At 46.2% G+C, this 20,084-nt stretch overlaps 2 pseudogenes; both read left to right on the top strand.

Moving 5' to 3' along the window:
* Window positions 1–488: 488 nt before the first annotated feature.
* Window positions 489–607, top strand: LOC136637682 (5S ribosomal RNA; annotated as a pseudogene).
* An 18,282-nt stretch (window positions 608–18,889) lies between these two features.
* LOC136638309 (5S ribosomal RNA) lies at window positions 18,890–19,011 on the top strand (annotated as a pseudogene).
* Window positions 19,012–20,084: the final 1,073 nt, after the last annotated feature.

The raw sequence follows: 20,084 nt of genomic DNA, 5'->3' as shown, positions 1-20,084 counted from the left end.
AATTTAAAAAACAAACTCACCTTCCCCCACTCAGAGCTAGGGATTGATTGCTCAGCACCACACCCCCAGAGGCAGCTCAATAGCTGCTTTCCCTAATGTTTTAGAGAGCTTTATCCCTTTGCTCAGTATCCCTGTTGTTTTCTTGGCTTTCTTTGAACAGAACTGAGGCAACTGTGCCTGCTGCCTCCCCAGAGCTTACTGATGAAGCCATCCTGCCCTTTTTTCCCCACTGGAAGCCTGCTGCCCTGCCTGTTTTTCATGGGAAATCAGCCGTGATTGCAGTTAATCGGCTGCTGGCTGCTTCCCTGTGTATTGTTTTTTTGTGTGTGTGTACACTGCCTGTATACTGTACACAATCCTGTACACTGCTTAACTCACCGACTGTGCTGGAGAAGAAAGGAGCAGCATGGAAAAGCAAGGTACTTTTTTTCTTTACTTGTTGGCTCAGGTGAGGCTCTGCCTCCCGACTCCCCCAATTGCACAACACCGGTAAGGCCCACTTGACCCTGCACATGCCCGATCTTGTCTGATCTTGGAAGCTAAGCAGGGTCAGGCCTGGTTAGTACTTGGATGGGAGACCACCTGGGAATACCGGGTGCTGTAGGCTTATACCATAGTCTTTCGAGACTGAAGGTTGCCACCCACTTGACCCTTGTCCCTCATGGCTAATTTGAACTTGGTGGTTGGAACAGACAATTCCCTTGGGGGGCTGGCCATGTGGGAGCAGAGGGTGCTTCTCTCAAAAAGCTCGTATTTGAGTGAGGGTTTGAGACCAACCTGACTGAAACTGAAACTTGCTTGTCTTCTCTACAAAAGTTGCACCTTGGATTCCATCATGTTGGGAAATTATGAACATTATGAGATGAATTGGGAAGTTTCTGCGTGGGTGAAATACCTATGTTATTTCCAGAGAATTTGTGATAAGGCTAGTGAATGTTCTCAGATTGTTGGGTTTAGCTTTGCAGCAGCAGTAGAGAAAATTTCCATCTGTCCTTGACGAGCATCAGACAAACCATTCTCTTAAAAAAAAATTGCACATGAATAGCTTTTAGTCCCCTGTCTCCTGATTCTGGGAAGAAAGTAGTGTGCGTCCAAAAGCAAAGGTGCCTTCAATTGATCTCCACTAAGGAGGAATTTATCTGAAGATTTATGGCTGCTTTCTGGTTTTGTCTCCCCTGGGGAATGTTCACAAATGATGCAGCAATCATGTTCCGGTAACACTGTCCTTAAACATACTTCACAGACGGTTTTTCCCTGCCTGGAAGAGGGAGTGGATGGGTTGGAAGAGAGACATAACCCACTGGGTCAAAACCACACAGAGGTGCTTATGAGAGATTCCTCAAAGGGCTGATGATTAATTAAAAAATAAAATAAAAACAAAAAACCTGTTGGTTTCTCCTTCTGTTCTTCGAAGAGTGAGAGGACAACATGATTCATTTGAGGCCAGCATTATTCACTTGAAAAAATGCATTGCACTAAACAGAATGATGGTTTTGTGGGAAGGCTTCAAAGCCAGCAATGAGTGTTTATGACATCTCACCGAGTTCCTTTGAGGTGCCAGGAAGACCGATAAGCTGCGATGCAACATGTTGAAAGAGATTTCTCGGACTAAGGGACGGGTCAACCACAGGGTACTGAGATTGCCCCAGAGCTTCTGCGCATTGTCATTGCTCCACAGAGTGGCTCTGACGGTGAGTGAGAAGGGCCACTGACACACCATGTTGCGGCAGTACTTACCGTGCGCGCTCCCGGTAGCTACACCACTGCCCCAGAGTCTAATCCCATTCACATATATTGTTCTTTCACTACTGGAACGGTACGGGGTGAGGGACAGCTACATATCATGCTGGCATGGAATTACAGCCCTGGGAAGCAATTCCCACACTTCTGAAGGTTCGTACCGATGAGGCCTTTGACGTTTCTGGGTTCAGCATGTACCATCAAGCTCTTTTATTTCCAAGAATCCAGTACACTATTACACACCCATGGATACATCCTATGTTCATATCCAGGTTCCTCATAGTGATGGTTGAAAAGGGTTTCTCCAGCTTGGTCAAATTATTCTCCCATCTTGAAAAAGTTCCATCAATATTGGTCAATCTCTTGGTTGAAATGGAAAGCGATTCAAATGCCAGCTGCTATGCAATCTTTGTTTCATCCACAGGGTGGTGATTCAGACTGAAATAAATCTTTAAATTCCCTGCTCATACTCAGTGCCAGCCACTACTCCCTGAAGTCCACGGCCTATGCCAGCAAACCACCTACTGAATCCAGCCTTACGTCTGTACCTGTCCCAGAGCCCATAGTGCAAGCTAAAAAGGAGGTGGCAACAGCTCTATGGCCGCTGTCAACTCTTGATCAATAGAGGCTTCATCTGCTGCCACTTTCTCCTCTCACTCATTCTCTAGAGCCGGTGGAGTGAGCTGACAAAGAAGGCATTAGCTGGAAGTGGCAGAGGCTGGGTAACTGTTCATGTGAGTGGATGGCAGGCAGGTGTGTGGTGTGGAGGGGGTACTCCTACTCACCCGCCACCTATGTCAGCCCAACAACTGCTTTGGTAACTTGACCTGGACAAGCTTGATCATGGACATGCCACCCTACTTCAGAGCCTGCAGAGTGAGCTGGAAAAGGTGAAGATTCTGCAGTGGCTGCTCCTTGGCTGGAGGCCACCATCACTTACTTGTTCTGTTCACTTTCTGGAGCCCATGGAAAAGTGGGGAAAAGGGGGAAATGGAGGTGCAATGTTCCCCGGAGTCTGCAGATCTGGTTGGAAAAGGAGGCAACACCTCTTTTGTGAGTGCTCAGTAGCCTTTTAGCCCATTTCAAGGTGATAAATCTCATTGTAGTGTTACTGACACGATAAACCACTTTTACATCTCGAATAAGAGGGGGGCAGACCCTGTGGTTTTATTATGCGTCTGGCTCCTTGTGTCTTTTATTATGATGCATTTTATTTGTTTAATTCTCTCTACTTTTTATTTTATTATTACAACATGTTTATTATGACACCATTTGATGATGTGTCTGGCTCATGTGGGTGAAATAAAACCACCCAAAACAGAATCAATATATATTTTTTTTAATGTTCCTGACCTGCATATTATTAGAATGATATTCACACATTACCGCTGGGTGTGGGTTTACCCATACTTCACATCGTGACCAATGTGAAGAAGTCAGGGGTCTCTGAGCAGCACCAGCCTATCGTCTTGAAAGCACATGTACTCCCCCACATACACCCCTTTAAAAAATGTTAATAACACATAAAATGAATAAAATAAATGTGGAGTTGCTATAAATAACACTTAATCCTGATTAACTCCCTACAATGCTGCAGTTGCAACACTTTAGAACAGGGGTTCCCAAAGTGTGTGTCGCGACATCTTAAGCTGTAGCCGTGCACTCACAGGGTGTCGCGGGATGTCCCCAGTGGCCCCTTCTATCTGTTCTTCCTGGTGCTGCCATCTTGGATCTCGCAAAATCTCACGAGGACCAAGATGGTGGCACCCAAATCTCGTGAGATGTGGGCACTGCTGTCTTGGATCTTGTAAATTTTGCAAGATTTGGGTGCCATCCTGGATCTAATGAGATTTTGCAAGATGGCAGTTCCCAGCTGAGAAAAATAGACTGAGGGGCTGATGTGACCCTGGAAAGTTTGGGAACCACTGCTTTAGACGGAGGTACCAGGTAACTCAGCTGTACCAGTGGAGGCAGTTCAAGAGGGTGACTGCCCTTTTTCGTCCAGCAATGGTGGTTTTTGCCACCGCCTCTCAGATGCTTTGTAAAAGAAGGACTGATGCCATAGCAAGGCAGCTGCCAGCACTGTGGGGGGCTGTGGGGCACTACTGACACCAATCCACCATCTGAGACAACCTCCTCGCTATATCTCATTAGTGAGACTGACCACAGGAAGGGAAACTGCTGTCCAAGCACTCCCTTGTGGCAGAACCGGAGTCAGCTGGCTCAGAAGGACAAAAAAAAAGGAAATGGAAAAACTTCATCCGAGTCAGGCAGATTGAGAGGATGTTTCAGAGAAGTTTTTGCTCAAGTCGTAACATCCAGATTTCATCAAATTTTCCCCAACTCAAAAATGTCCAGCCTTCCCTTGTTCTTAACGCACTTTGAATCAGCCGTTATTGACACCCCCGTTCTTCCTATTGCCGGCACACAAATAAAAAAGTAATTTGATACTATCGGGCTTAGTGGAGTTAATAAAATGGCTTATCTCCAGCAAAGCTTGACCTCCAAGGAAACCGCGAGTGCAGAATTTCAGGTGACTCCTGAGATTGCAAACACAAGGACGGAACATATGTAGCAGCCGTGCATGGCTTTGCGCATACCCTCGTTCTCCATCTCCATGACTTGTCGCCTGCCTGCACTGGTTTTCTTTTCAAAGAGTAGTTCAGGTTCAATCAGGACACACACACGCCCCCACGGGGGGGGGGAACAACAGTTCACTGATAATGCACTTGGCATTCATGGTCTGTTGTTTTCTCTTTGTAAGGATGGCTAGTTTGATCACACTGAAATGCTTATGCCCTTCGATCGGTGTGGCCACAGTTGTCACATTCACTGAAATAATCACTGGCCTGGTTCCAGTGGAGCTTTGATGTAACAAAACTTACAGCCCAATCCTGTCTGGGCCTCTTGCAACCTGCCACAGTAAGTCCCAGGCTGATAGCGCAAACGTTGCTCCCCCATTTTGTGGGCCAGGCACACCAGCGCAGTTGACAACCTGCAAAAACTCCACCTTCCTCTGCCATTGCTGGTAAGTTAGGAGGGTTTTCAAAAATGGACATTTTGCCAACCTTTCTTCTATTCCTGGTTTGGTTCCAAACATTAGGCTTGTTGGTTACAAGCCACATTAGGTTGGGAATCACTTAAAGGAAATCAACACACGAGGCTCTTTTGTGTACGGTTTCATTAATGCAGATGAATGCACAGACCGATGGAGTAGCGTGCAGCCTGAAGAAACTGTCATCCAAGGTTCACATTATCCACCAAATTCTATAATAATAAAAATAATAATACAGGTATTTATATACCGCCTTTCTTGGTCTTTATTCAAGGCGGTTTACATAGGCAGGCTATTTAAATCCCCATAGGGATTTTTACAATTGAAAGAAGGTTCTATCTTACAAGAACCACAACATTCAGATGTTTCTTTCTTGATCTGGTCGCACTTTCTGGCCTCCATCCTCCCACGCTCAGAGCAGATGGAATAACTCGGCTCAGCTTGTCAGCTGCTTCAAGGTCGCACGGTGCCGGTGGCCTCGAACTGGCGACCTGCGGATGTTATCTTCAGGCAAATGGAGGCTCTACCCTCTAGACCAGACCCCCTGCCTATGGTGTGCTCCCAGAAGCATAGTGGATACTGTGAAGTAGAGGAATCTGGACTATATGAGCCCTTGGCATTATCCAGCAGGGCCCTTCCAATGTGCTTAGGAGTCTGATTTAGTGTTAGCACCAGTTTGCTGGGAGCCTTGGGTCAAAGCCCTGTATGGCCCCCCCCAGGCATCCTCTGCCAGGGCCAATCCATCCATGAGCCCAAGTGAAGCAGCAGCATCAGGCAGCAGATGTTGGGGGTGGGCACCCATCTCTGTCCTACCCCACTGCTCTTCTTTCTTCTACACCCTGGATTTGAAAAGGAAAAGGGGGACAGAGAGAAAGAGGCAATGAGGAGGGGAGGGGAGTGCTGACCTAGACCATTGGAGAGTGGGAGGAGCAGAGGATGGCATAACTAGGTAAGGGGGCATTGTTTAAAATGACATCTTAGGCATCAGGAGGTCTTGGGCCATCCCTGCCCCTAGCCCACCCACTGAAAATTCACAAAGGGCTATTACTTTGTGCAGGAGGTCTGGTCTAGAGGGTTGAGCCTCCGTTTGCCTGAAAGTAACATCCGAAGGTCACCAGTTCGAGGCCACCGGCACCGTGCGACCTTGAAGCAGCTGACAAGCTGAGCCGAGTTATTCCATCTGCTCTGAGCGTGGGAGGATGGAGGCCAGGATGGAGTCCAGATCAGAACGAAACATCTGAATTGTTGTAGCTCTAGAAATATAGGGCCTTCTTTCAATTGTAAAAATCCCTACGGGGATTTAAATTAGCCTGCCTATGTAAACCGCCTTGAATAAAGTCTGAGGAGAAATCTGAGGACCTAGAAAGGCAGTATATAAATACCTGTACTATTATTATTATTATTATTATTATTATTATTATTATTATTATTATTACTACTACTACTACTACTACTACTACTACTACTACTACTACTACTTCCACAGAACAAGTCTTGGGGGTTGGCCTAGCCAGGTCATAGGTCCTTGGCCAGTGTCTGACCTGATTGACTTCTGATGCAGCAGCATCAAATCAGGCACTGACTAAATACTCATTGGACTTCCAAGATATCCAGGATGGATCAGTGCTGACACGGAAACACTTTTTTTAAAAGATATATGTTTTCTGTGACCTCAAATGGCTCTTAAGGAGTTCAGGAAAAATGAAAGAGTGCATCCCCCTGTGCACATTTCAGTAGCAGAGTCGTCCCCCCCCCCCAGAACATGCCCTAAGGTGCAAGGGCAAGTGGGGGTCTATTGGCGGAACTGAGAAATGGAGTCAGCCAGTTTCATCATTTGGGAGGAAGTGGGGCTTCCACACCAAAGGTTAAGTCACCTAAGCATGGGTCACTGGCACGATTCCTATTAGAAATGAATCACGGCAAAAAACAGGGTCACTAGCCTCATGAAAAATAGGACATTTCCCCAGGCAACAAGTTGCTAGTTATCCATGAGAAATATGGGACTGATGGCAGCTTTTCTGTCTTGATATTAAATTACTGCTGCATTGACCTGTTCCCCAGAGGGCTGAACCTGCTCATGAGCTGGCTCTGACTTGCCAGCAAGGCCATATTTTATAGTGTGGCTGAGGGTTGCCCACTAGGTTCTCGAATGCACTGGAAAGAGATTCACAACTGCTCGTTGACCCAAAGTCAATTAAAAAAACAACCTTTCCACTTCCTTTTCTTCATTGATCACATCCTTCACATGTAGTCCACTTCATGGATGAATTTTGCATGTATTTGGCATGCAGGTAGTCCGTTCTCTGCCATATATACATAACTGTGGACATATTCAGGGTCAAAATATTCTGATTGCTAGGGCTGCTAAGCAGAGAAATCATTCAGTCCCTAGCCAGGTCCCTTGGGGGTCTTCATCAAAACTGGAATTGATGAATACGCCCTTACAGCATGTAATGCCTTTAGAATAAAGCTGCTGGAGATACTGGTGATCTGGCCCCCTGTGTTGCTTAGGCCAGGATCACAGATTGCCACCCCTTACTGCGGAGAATGCCACCCCCATGTCCAGGGACCTTCCGAGGGTCGGATGAGGCCACATGCAATGTTCTCTGGCCCTCTGAAGGCCTTCTGAAGCATCCAGGCCATAAACCTCAATTTCAGCTTTTGCTGAAAACTGGATGTGAGGTTTAAAGGCCCTCCTGAGGCCTTAGAAAGCCTTCGGAGGGCTGGGGAGGCCAGCCCTCTGAACAGGGCAAAGAAGGCAGTGGGGGAGGGGTGGAGAAAGTGGTGCCACACCTGTAGGCATGGTGCCCCTGGGAATTTGCCCACCCCAACCCCACCCAAGGTATGCCAGTAACTGGAAAAGATATATGAGGGTAGGTATAAGGCCTATGGAGCAACAGCCACAATGGGCTGTAGGGCAGAAGTGTTCCAGTATGGCCTCTGGCAGCCAAGTCCATGCCAGTGCTTTATCATTGCACGGCAGCGCCACCCAGGAGGTTTCAGAGGGAACTGCTGCACATCAGCCCAGCCAGACCATGTATCCAATGAATCATCAAGACCTGGTTGATTAGAACATCATAAAATTTTGAACTGTGGAAAAGCAGAATAAATACATAAATTACACATGGACAAAATTCTACACAATGTAGAAATGCCAGAATAACAAAATGCCACAAAGAACAACACAAATGACTCAACTCAAGACATAGAACAAGCATAAGTGCAATAGCCCTATATACCTGTCCGATCCCCGGAGAGCTCTGACAATGAAGGACAGGAACAAAACAAAAAACTCAAGAGTGAAGCCCCCCTCCCCCAGCTGCCACCTTTGCTTTCATGTGACGGTTATTTTGATGCCCATGCATGCATGCTGAATGCAAAACAGCTTGGGAGAGCATGGCCACCCCACAGTAGCAGAAGCAGGTCAGAAGGGCAAAGCTTCCGATCGCTGAACCATTGCAAAAATGAATGCAATCTTAGTGGAGAACCCTCAAAAGCAAGCCACACCTTGCGTGCTGTGTTGTAGGGACTTCAGGGCAGTGTATACATTTGCGGGCACGTGCCTGAGATTGGTTTGATGGATTTGTTATTGACTGGTTTTCCTCTCCACTCCGTGGAGCGACAAAGCGAGACACACATGGTGTTTGACCCTGTCCCCGTGAACAGCTGGCTGCTGTCATCAGGGCAGCCGCTCTCCGGGCTAATGTGCAAATCAAAATAAACAGCGGACTTGCTGCAAGTTCTTGGCTGCCAAGTTTTTGTCTGTTTCTTCTTCTCAGCCTTCGCTTCTTGTCTTTCGCTGGACAACACCAGGAAACATGTTTATTTTGCTGGCCGGTTTGAGAACTTATTTGTGCTTCCACCTCCACCCCCCTCAACCAAAATGATAACATGTTTGGACAGAAGTAATACAGATGAAATGAATAACTCCCATCTTATTTTCAAACAATTGAACATTCCACCAGTGGTGTAGGTAGAGGGGGTGCAAAGCACTAAATTTTGCAGGGAGCCTCACCGTGGCATGCAAGAGCCCCGCCCCCTTCAAAAAATAGTTGGCGACCTTCAGTCTCGAAAGACTATGGTATAAGCCTACAGCACCCGGTATTCCCAGGCGGTCTCCCATCCAAGTACTAACCAGGCCTGACCCTGCTTAGCTTCCGAGATCATGGTATAAGCCTACAGCACCCGGTATTCCCAGGCGGTCTCCCATCCAAGTACTAACCAGGCCTGACCCTGCTTAGCTTCCGAGATCATGGTATAAGCCTACAGCACCCGGTATTCCCAGGCGGTCTCCCATCCAAGTACTAACCAGGCCTGACCCTGCTTAGCTTCCGAGATCATGGTATAAGCCTACAGCACCCGGTATTCCCAGGCGGTCTCCCATCCAAGTACTAACCAGGCCTGACCCTGCTTAGCTTCCGAGATCATGGTATAAGCCTACAGCACCCGGTATTCCCAGGCGGTCTCCCATCCAAGTACTAACCAGGCCTGACCCTGCTTAGCTTCCGAGACAAGACAAGATCAGACACGTGCAGGGTAACAGTTGCTGGCGATTCTAGGCAATAGGAGTGAAATGGAGGCTCACACATCGGTTTGGCTCCCACCACCTGGAATGGCTCCAAAGGCGGGGGGGAGGCCCTTGCATGCCGCAGTGAGCCCTTCCTGATCTTGCTTCAGGGGCATAGCTAGCCACCCTGGAAACCAGGGCAAAGTTAAAAATGATGGGTGTGATGTCACATCCGTTTTCAAAATTGAAAAATAAAAAAAAACCATCCCCCACACCCAGCCCCCCTCCTTCTTACCCCCCATGAGGCACTAGGGGTGACTGGAATCTCTGGATGCTCATTCCCCTTGCTCTGCCGCCTCCCTCCCTGCCACGAACAACCCCCGGTTGCCCCTCAAGCCTCTGGAATAAGGCGAGCAAGCAGCCAAAGACTGAGATCCCCACTGCTTCTCTCGCAAAGGTGCCATTTTTCCCGCACATTGTGTAAGAAGTGTGGGGGAGGGCAATTGCATGGGCAGGCAGCCAGACTGTTCCCCCCCCTCCCCGGCAGCCGGTAGCCCTGTGCAATTTTTACCTCTGCACCCCCTCGAGCTATGCCACTGTCTTGCTTACTCTTTATCATGGCTGAACTGAAATAGGCATGTTGGTTTCAGCACCCGTGGAGTTGAACTGCACATTGCAGACATGCCCCTCCAGACAAACAATAGAATGGCAAACAGAGTAAGTATTTTCCAGGCAGGGTCACTTTTCTGATGTCTACTTTTGCTTATTTAAAACTTGGTTATTTTTTTCCTTTTTTCTAAACAATTTCTGACTTTGAAACCTTACCTGCCTGTTTTATGAATGCAAGAGTTCTGAGCTAGTTGCCTCATCACATTCTTACAGACGAATCACTTGGCTAAATGCTACAAAACTTTCTTAAAGCATTTATTTATGTATCAACCAGTTTCTATTTGGGGATATGCAGGTCAAAGCATTAACCCCCAGCTGGAGAGGAGATCTCAAATTCAATTCTGGGGGGCAACAAATCAATGGCGTAGCTAACAGCCCAATCCTCTGCATGTCTACTCAGAAGTAAGTCCCATGAGAGTCAATGGGGCTTACTCCCAGGAAAGTGTGGATAGGATTGGGCTGTAAGGCATCTTGCACCCTGAGTGTCAAGATATAGGAATTAGGCATAAGGTTGTCAAGTAGGATCTTGTAGAAAGATATAAGGCAGATTGAAAAGCAGTAAGTTTCTAGAATCGGTGCCCTCTTTCTGTCTGGCTTTTTTGTAGAGAAGGTGATTGTTAGAAGGTCTATGTAGAGTAAGGTTTTGTAGAGAAGGTTTTGTAAGGTTTTGTAGAGAAGGTAATTGTTAGAAGGTCTATGTGTTAAAACACATAGACGAACAAGCCTTGCTTAGAATCAGCATGGCTTCTGTAAGGGTAAGTCTTGCCTCATTAACCTTTTAGAATTCTTTGAAAAGGTCAACAGGCATGTGGATGCGGGAGAACCCATGGACATTATATATCTGGACTTTCAGAAGGCTTTCGACATGGTCCCTCACCAAAGGCTTCTGAAAAAACTCCACAATCTGGGATTAGAGGGCAGGTCCTCTCCTGGATTGAGACCTGGTTGAAGACCAGGAAACAGAGAGTTGGTGTCAATGGGCAATTTTCACAATGGAGAGAGGTGAAAAGCGGTGTGCCCCAAGGATCTGTCCTGGAACCAGTGCTTTTCAACCTCTTCATAAATGACCTGGAGACAGGGTTGAGCAGTGGCTCAAGGTGGCTAAGTTTTGCAGATGACACCAAACTTTTCTGAGCAGTGAAGACCAGACGTGATTGTGAGGAGCTCCAGAATGATCTCTCCAAACTGGCAGAATGGGCAACAAAATGGCAGATGTGTTTCAATGTAAGTAAGTGTAAAGTCATGCACATTGGGGCAAAAAATCAAAACTTCACACATAGGCTAATGGGTTCTGAGCTGTCTGTGACAGATAAGAAGAGAGATCTTGGGGTGGTGGTGGACAGGTTGATGAAAGTGTTGACCCAATGTGCGGCAGCTGTGAAGAAGGTCAATTCTATGCTTGGGATCATTAGAAAAGGTATTGAGAACCAAATGGCTAATATTATAATGGCATTGTACAAATCGATGGTAAGGCCACACCTGGAATATTGTGTCCAGTTCTGGTCGCCACATCTCAAAAAGGACATAGTGGAAATGGAAAAGGTGCAAAAGAGAGCGACTAAGTTTATTACTGAGCTGGGGCACCTTCCTTATGAAGAAAGGCTACAGTGTTTGGGCCTCTTTAGCCTAGAAAAGAGGCGCCTGAGGGGGGACATGATTGAGACATACAAAATCATGCAGGGGATGGACAGAATAGCAGATAGAGAGACGCTCTTTTCCCTCTCATGTAACACCAGAACCAAGGGACATCCACTAAAATTGAGTGTTGGGAGAATTACGACAGACAAAAGAAAGTATTTCTTTACTCAGCGTGTGATTGGTCTGTGGAACTCTTTGCCACAGGATGTGGTGATGGAATCTGGCCTAGATGCCTTTAAAAGGGGATTGGACAAATTTCTGGAGGAAAAATCCATTACAGGTTAAATGGGCTATGTCAGAATGTCAGATGCAGGGGAGGGCACCTTGTATTGGCAACCTTCAGTCTCGAAAGACTATGGTATCGCGCTCTGAAAGGTGGTTCTGGCACAGCGTCTAGTGTGGCTGAAAAGGCCAATCCGGGAGTGACAATCCCTTCCACACCGGGAGCAAGTGCAGTCTGTCCCTGGTCTGTCTCCCTGGCTATGGGCCTTCCTTCTTTGCCTCTTAGCCTCAGACTGTTGGCCAAGTGTCTCTTCAAACTGGGAAAGGCCATGCTGCACAGCCTGCCTCCAAGCCGGCCGCTCAGAGGCCAGGGTTTCCCACTTGTTGAGGTCCATCCCTAAGGCCTTCAGATCCCTCTTGCAGATGTCCTTGTATCGCAGCTGTGGTCTACCTGTAGGGCGCTTTCCTTGCACGAGTTCTCCATAGAGGAGATCCTTTGGGATCCGGCCGTCAGCCATTCTCACGACATGACCGAGCCAACGCAGGCATCTCTGTTTCAGCAGTGCATACATGCTAGGGATTCCAGCACGTTCCAGGACTGTGTTGTTTGGAACTTTGTCCTGCCAGGTGATGCTGAGGATGCGTCGGAGGCAGCCCATGTGGAAAGCGCTCAGTTTCCTCTCCTGTTGTGAGCGAAGAGTCCATGACTCGCTGCAGTACAGAAGTGTACTCAGGACGCAAGCTCTGTAGATCTGGATCTTGGTATGTTCCGTCAGCTTCTTGTTGGACCAGACTCTCTTTGTGAGTCTGGAAAACGTGGTAGCTGCTTTACCGATGCATTTGTTTAGCTCGGTATCGAGAGAAAGAGTGTCGGAGATCGTTGAGCCAAGGTACACAAAGTCATGGACAACCTCCAGTTCATGCGCAGAGATTGTAATGCAGGGGAGGACACCAGGATGCAGGTTATTTGGTGTACTCCCTGGGGCATTTGGTGGGCCACTGTGAGATATAGGAAGCTGAACTAGATGGGCCTATGGCCTGATCCAGTGGGGCTGTTCTTATGTTCTTAACTACAATTCCCAGGAAGCCTTGCAGGTCTCTTGTTCTCTGGTGTGCTCCCTGGGGCATTTGGTGGGCCGCTGTGAGATACAGGAAGCTGGACTAGATGGGTCTATGGCCTGATCCAGCGGTGCTGTTCTTATGTTCTTATGGTTGTCAGTTGGAGTATTAGCTGAGTCATAGAGTCAAGATAAGCTTTTCAGGAGAAGAGGTATAAATGGGACTGGGAGTCGGTCTTTTCTTCGGTTTGTCCCTTGGTTTTGCTTCCTACTCGCTTGAATGTTGAAATTTGTAGATTTTTAAATAATAATCTGGGGTTCTGCAGTACTCTGGTAGGAGATGTTTTTGGGGTTTTTTTTGCTGCTTCTGTGCCTATCTTTATACTTAATCACTGAGAACCTTTAGTTCTCTCTTATGTAGTTAGTTGTGGAATAAATTCTTTTCTAATCAATTTTGTGTGGAATCTATAGCCTGGGATTGTCAGATATATGCTCAGCCTGTATTCAGTGGCTTGAATACTCTTGGTGATAAGAGTCCTGAGGTATGGCTACCTTTACACAGGGGCACAAAAATCTTTTACCCAGGGGTACCCCATAAATCTATAATACTCCCCTAAAATTTTTAACACCCCCCCATATGAGATCTTAGAGGCATCCAAAAGACATTACCAGTGTTTGCTGAGAACTGGAAGTGCCTTGAGGATACCTCTTAAACACCCCCTCAAGGTGTGGTACCCAGGGCAATGTACCCCCCTGCCCCCTTAGCTATGCCACTGCAGCAAATTAACCTCATGGAAATGCTGCAGCATAGTGTGCTGTCCCAATCTTCTGTGAGTTATTTGAAAGTGCATAGAGAAGTTTGGCACAAGGGGCAAATGTGCTCTTCTCCATCACTCCATTGCAAGATCACATTATAGTCCTTCTGACCAACCCTCCTTTAGTCCTGGCAAAACCAACCCCCCCTTTTTTCCCCTTGTTGTTTGAACTGCTTTGTGCATTGTGATTTCATGGCGATGGTGTCAATTTCTCGGTTTGGAAGCCACTCTTGAAACACGGTTGGTTCGCACAGAAATCCATGAAATAATTTATTGGCTGAAGCTCCAGCTGTCCCTGCATCTGCACTGATTTCTTTGGGTGTGTGATTTCTCTTAATACGTTGTTAAATGAAGCTATGGTACTGAAATGACAGAGATCACAGTCTGTACTTAAAGGCAAGTACACAGTCCTAACCTGGTGTTGGGTTAGGTTTATTGTTTTTTGTGTTTTTGTTTTTTTTTTAATTTTTGGAGGGGAATCACCTTTTTATTTTTCCTTTTTTCTTTTTACAGTGAATCTGTCTTCTCTGAAATATCACCCAAAACCTGGGTTGCAGTTCTACTGTCTGAATTTATTGAGCATAGCTCTGTTCTCTGCTGCATGAAAGAGTCCAATAAAAGATGAAGCAGTGCAGTGGGGCTGTGATTTAATGAACATACTTTTTTATGATGAGATACTGGGCCTATAATATAGAGCATCTGCTGCAAAATGAATGTGACAGACTCTTGGGATGGGATTTGTGGCGCGCCAGGCCCTGTCTAGCCACATTCTTCTGTTTGTATATTAATAAAGTTGTGGCTCTTTTAGTTTGATCCAAGAACTTGTGCTTTGGCTGTTCATTCCCTTGTCCATGCAAAACACTTGTTTAATTTGTTGGCATTTTTGTTGGTCAAAATGGTCACCTATTGACAAATAGGTCACCCTACCATTGACAAATAATGGTCAAGGGTTTACTCTTCCTCTGCACATCCTTGCTTGTTCTTTATATAGCACTGTAGATCTATATATTGCATAAGAGAAGGATGTGCTGTGGGAAATGTGTGTGGGAGCAGACAATCCAAATGCAGCCCTCCAGCCACATATTGTCTTTCAATACATGGTATTGTCTCATTGGCTCCTTCATGAAATTCTTGACTTTGCACAGTGGCATAACTAAGGGGGGCAGAGGGGTACATTTCCCTGGTTCCACACATTGAGTGGTTGTCTTAGAGGTCTCTGAAAGATACTTCCGCTTTTTTGTGAAAACCAGAAGTACTTTTTAGAGGCCTCTAAGAGGTCTTTTGAGGCCTGGGGAGTTGAACATAAGAACTGCCCACTGGATCCAACCATAGGCCCATCAAGTCCAGTTTCCTGTATCTCACAGTGGCCCACCAAGTGCTTCAGGGAGCACACAAGACAATAAGAGATTTGCATCCTGATGCCCTCCTTTCTATCTGGCATTCTGAGGTAACCCACTTCAAAATCAGGAGATTGTACATACATATCATGGCTTGTAACCCATGATGGATTTCCTCCAGAAATTTGTGCCACCTCTTGAGGTGGTGCAGATCTGAGTAGCCCCATTGGGACTGCTGTGACATTACCTGGGGTAAGGGGAAGGAATTCCCCTTATCCCAGGCTGAGCCGCAGCCGACCCCACACCTGCATCGGATATCCGGCAGGCCAGCCAGCCTTCTCATTCCAGCGTGACTTAGGATTGGGCTGTAAGTAAGTAAGTAAATTAAAAGTTTATAAGTTAGTTTGTTAAAAAATTATATACATTTTAACAGTATTATTTAAATTTTTAACAGTAGCTTGTTAAAAATTATTTAAAATAAAGGAAGAACCTTCTTAACCCTTCCAAGCAGTTACTGATCTGTTAAAAAAAAAAAAATTCCTCAAACATCCCAAAGGCTGCAATCCTATCCATAGTTATCAGGGAGTAAGCCCCATTGATTTTCATAGTTAAAAACATATATACAGTAGCTTGTTAAAAGTACACATTTGTAACATTTCACCAGACGCAGTCACATACCTTGGCATCTCCTAGTCTAATATATTACAAATAAAATACACATTGAAATGAATGGGGACCCACCTGAAATTGGCTCATGATCCAGTTGGTGGGTCCTGACCCGCAGTTTAAGAAACACTGCCCTTTAACCATGCACATCCATGCAGTCTAATTCATAACCAAACCATAAACCCCGTGGATGCAGTGAGGATGCTTCCTTGCCAAGCCTGCAGGGCCGCTGCACCAACCCTCTCCCACATGTTCAGATCTCCTCATTGAGATGTTGCATCATGAGGCTTTGTAGTTCTGTAAGCTTTTTACATTTGATAGAACTTCAAATCATGCCTTTCTGAGACTCCTTAGAGGAGCAGTTCTCAATCTTTTGCTTTTCAAAGGAGTCTTAGGGCACACATAAGAACATAAGAACAGCCCCACTGGATCAGGCCAAAGGCCCATCTAGTCCAGCTTCCTGTATCTCACAGCGGCCCACCAAATGCCCCAGGGAGCACACCAGACAACAAGAAGACCTGCAAGGCATTCTGGGAATTGTAGTTAAGAACATAAGAACAGCCCCACTGGATCAGGCCATAGGCCCATCTAGTCCAGCTTCCTGTATCTCACAGCGGCCCACCAAATGCCCCAGGGAGCACACCAGATAGCAAGAGACCTCATCCTGGTGCCCTCCCTTGCATCTGGCATTCTGATATAGCCCATTTCTAAAATCAGGAGGTTGCGCATACACATCATTGCTTGTACCCTGTAATGGATTTTTCCTCCAGAAACTTGTCCAATCCCCTTTTAAAGGCGTCCAGGCCAGTCACCATCACCACATCCTGTGGCAAAGAGTTCCACAGACCAACCACACGCTGAGTAAGGAAATATTTTCTTTTGTCTTTCCTAACTCTCCCAACACTCAATTTTAGTGGATGTCCCCTGGTTCTGGTGTTATGTGAGAGTGTAAAGAGCATCTCTCTATCCACTCTGTCCATCCCCTGCATAATTTTGTATGTCTCAATCATGTCCCCCCTCAGGCGTCTCTTTTCTAGGCTGAAGAGGCCCAAACGCCGTAGCCTTTCCTCATAAGGAAGGTGCCCCAGCCCCGTAATCATCTTAGTCGCTCTCTTTTGCACCTTTTCCATTTCCACTGGCTTCACTGCTGGGTGGCAGGGGTCCAGATGTCCCACAAGAACCATCATATACCACCTCAAGTACAACTGGTGGTACCTGTACCACTGACTGAAAAAACACTGGTCTAGGCCTTCGCTCTCCAGGCAGGTATTTGTATAAGTGTGTGCGTCCTACATAACTTGAATTAAACAGAAATTAACTGTATAACAACACACCTATGACATAACAGGCAGAGAGTCATACATTTGGCACTTCATGCAATATCCTGGAATGCATCCCTCCCCCCCCCCTGCAAAGCTGATTTTCTATCAGCTTTCATAACTAGGTTCCCCCCCCCCTTTTGGGGGCATTTTATGGCTTGTTTACTTGGAAAGCTAAGTCTTATTCTTTGTAAGTTTCCGACAGCAGCTTTTGTTCAAATGTGGTTGTTAACAATTACAACAATTTCTCCCGGAGAAAATAATCAAAAGGTAATAAAACCATGAACAATCTTTGTTTCGTGCGTTTGCCCCTTCTATATTGATCCATTTGTAAATGAAATGCATATTATTAAAAGGTTCTGGAATTCAATATCATGTGCTATTTAGAGAATATGCTTCCAATGCTGCCTTTAAAGGGAGAACTCTGCTTTCCCGGAGGCAGAACTAAAATTAGGGAGTTCTAAAATTAGAAATTAATAAGACCTTGCTTATTAGCATGCATAGTTATGGGATCTGACAGGGTCCTTCTGACTGAAGAAAAACTGTTCATTGCTGCTGCTTTGATCTGCTCTTTTACTGTTGCATTAACCTGTCCCAGGGTCTTGATTTTGTTTTGATTTTGTGTTGGGAACCGCCCTGGAAATATTTCTACTGAAGGGTGGCATGCAAATTCATAAATACATGAAGACACAGCAGTGGCATAGCTAAAGGGGGTGCAAAGCACTAAGTTTTGCAGGCACCTGAACACGCATTTGCCACCGTTTTGCGCCCACCACCTGAAATGGGGAGGGGCTGCTTGCACTCCGCGTTCAGGTGCCGGCAAAACGTCATGCTTTGCACCCCCTTTAGCTATGCCACTGGGGGAGAGAGTAGAAAGAGAGCGAAATAAGCAGTGGACAGATTGAAGACAGAAAAAGCAATTGCATGGCAAAATGAATGGAAAGAGCAGGCACACATCAGCATTATCCTACATGCCAAATCAATAAAAGCAAACAAATACAGGTGAGCACCATTTAAAGATGGATACGTTCTCCAATCCCCATTGTTATGCAGTTAGGTCATTAAGTGAATATTCAGTCCAATCTCTTGCCTTTGTAAACAGACATTCCCTGCCAGACACTAGCTGGCTGCACAGGCTACTGGAGATAGATTGCCTCTTCTTTGCATTAAGAGCCTCTCTGTTGTGTAAACAGACACTCTGCTGCAGGCTATGGAAGTCCTGACTGCCTCAATAAGAGCCTCTTTATTGTGCTTTGACCACCGTCATATATGTGGTCCATCGTTAAGTAAACAGTTGTTAAGCAGCGCATGCCTGTAACCCATTTTAGGGACTGGCTCGATGCTGCAGTACTGGTTGTGGGAAGGGGCTCCTCATACAGCAAAGTGTTCTGCAAAAAGCACATCTGCATTTTTTCCTAAGATATTCAAATATTAGCCATGATGGTGGATGTTTGCCATTTTGTTTCTGATACACGATCCACTTGGTGCAAATAGTCATGCAAATTGGTCAAGGCCATGCGCTTTCTGCACATGCTCCGGCTTCTTTTAGCTCCATGCCTATTTGGTTCTCCCTTTACAAAAGCTGTGCAGCCCCGCCTCCCTTCACCTCCCCCCCCTCGGGCAATGCAAAGACCGAATCAGAAGAATTTATCTTGGCATGAATTCCTATACTGGCCCATCTGCCCATTATGTTCTCACAACCATCTCTGAGCTGCTCAGAGCAGAACATATAATGCTTTCCTACATTTTCAGGAGAGGGTTATAAACATCTGTAAAAGCTAAATTTAGTTATTTCCCAGGTTTTGTTTCTGAAAATATTCAAACTGAAGGCAGCCAGTTCCACTGATGCCCTGACCTGCCACTTTTTTTGGCAACACTTGCACCCTGCACATGCCTGATCTCGTCTGATCTTGGAAGCTAAGCAGGGTCAGGCCTGGTTAGTACTTGGGTGGGAGACCGCCAGGGAATACCAGGTGCTGTAGGCTTAGACCATAGTCTTTTGAGACTGAAGGTTGCCAACCATTTGTTTATGGCTGTGGCTGGTACAGTCACCTCACTAGGGTTTGTGACACCCAGTACAGGAGGCCAGTGTATCATCCCCATGACAAACCTCCTCCCATGCAGTAGGCAGGGCAGCGCCATGGGTGTGTGTGTGGTGATATACCAGTACCCACCTTCACTGGTTTTCTGGCTATAACTTTTGTTAGAATAAAGATATTTCAACACACTTTGTTTCATTTCATTGTGCATGAAATTACACATTTAATGATATATAATATGATGGTATTATTCAAAGATGACAGGATTTAAAATTTTTTGACCGGTAGTGGTGTTTCCCCCTGTACGCGTCACCCAGTGCGGCCCGCACCCCCCCACACACACCCTAGCGATGCTACTGGGCTGGTGTCCAGGGTGAGATCCTAAAGAAATGCACTCTAGGAGCTACTTTGCCTTTCTGGCATCATTCTGAAGACCCTGAAGCTTCAGCAGTTTATACCTTTCCACTAACATCTCCTCCTGACTACAAGTGCTGGGTTCATCCCAGCTCTCAAAGTTTAGTGGCAGAATGATGGCATTCACCACAGTGCCAAAATGTACAGATAAGACATAAATAAAGTTCTTGCAGTAAGTGAGCCGGCAGTGTCATCACTGCCATCAAACTGAGACCTATCAAAAGAGTGGAAGTGAGCAGCTATTACTTCTTCAGTCACCATATTTATGTTGCATCTATGTCACTGGTGAGCATGAACTTGTAAAGAACATCATAAGAACATAAGAAGAGCCCCACTGGATCAGGCCAAAGGCCCATCTAGTTCAGATTCCTGTATCTCACAGTGGCCCACCTGATGCTTCAGGGAGCACACCAGAGAACAAGAGACCTGCATCCTGGTGCCCTCCCTTGGATCCGTCATTCTGAGGTAGCCTACTTCTAAAACCAGGAGGTTGCACATACCCATCATGGCTTGTAACCTATGATGGACTTTTCCTCCTTTTCCTCTTAATCTCTTTCTAAAGGCATCCAGGCCAGACACCATCACAACATCCTGTGACAAGGAGT

The sequence above is a fragment of the Tiliqua scincoides genome, chromosome 1, assembly GCF_035046505.1.
Source record: "Tiliqua scincoides isolate rTilSci1 chromosome 1, rTilSci1.hap2, whole genome shotgun sequence".
NCBI classification, from domain to species: Eukaryota; Metazoa; Chordata; class Lepidosauria; order Squamata; family Scincidae; genus Tiliqua; species Tiliqua scincoides.
Note: the sequence above shows the minus strand (reverse complement) of the source record. Positions and strands in the feature narration are given on the sequence as shown.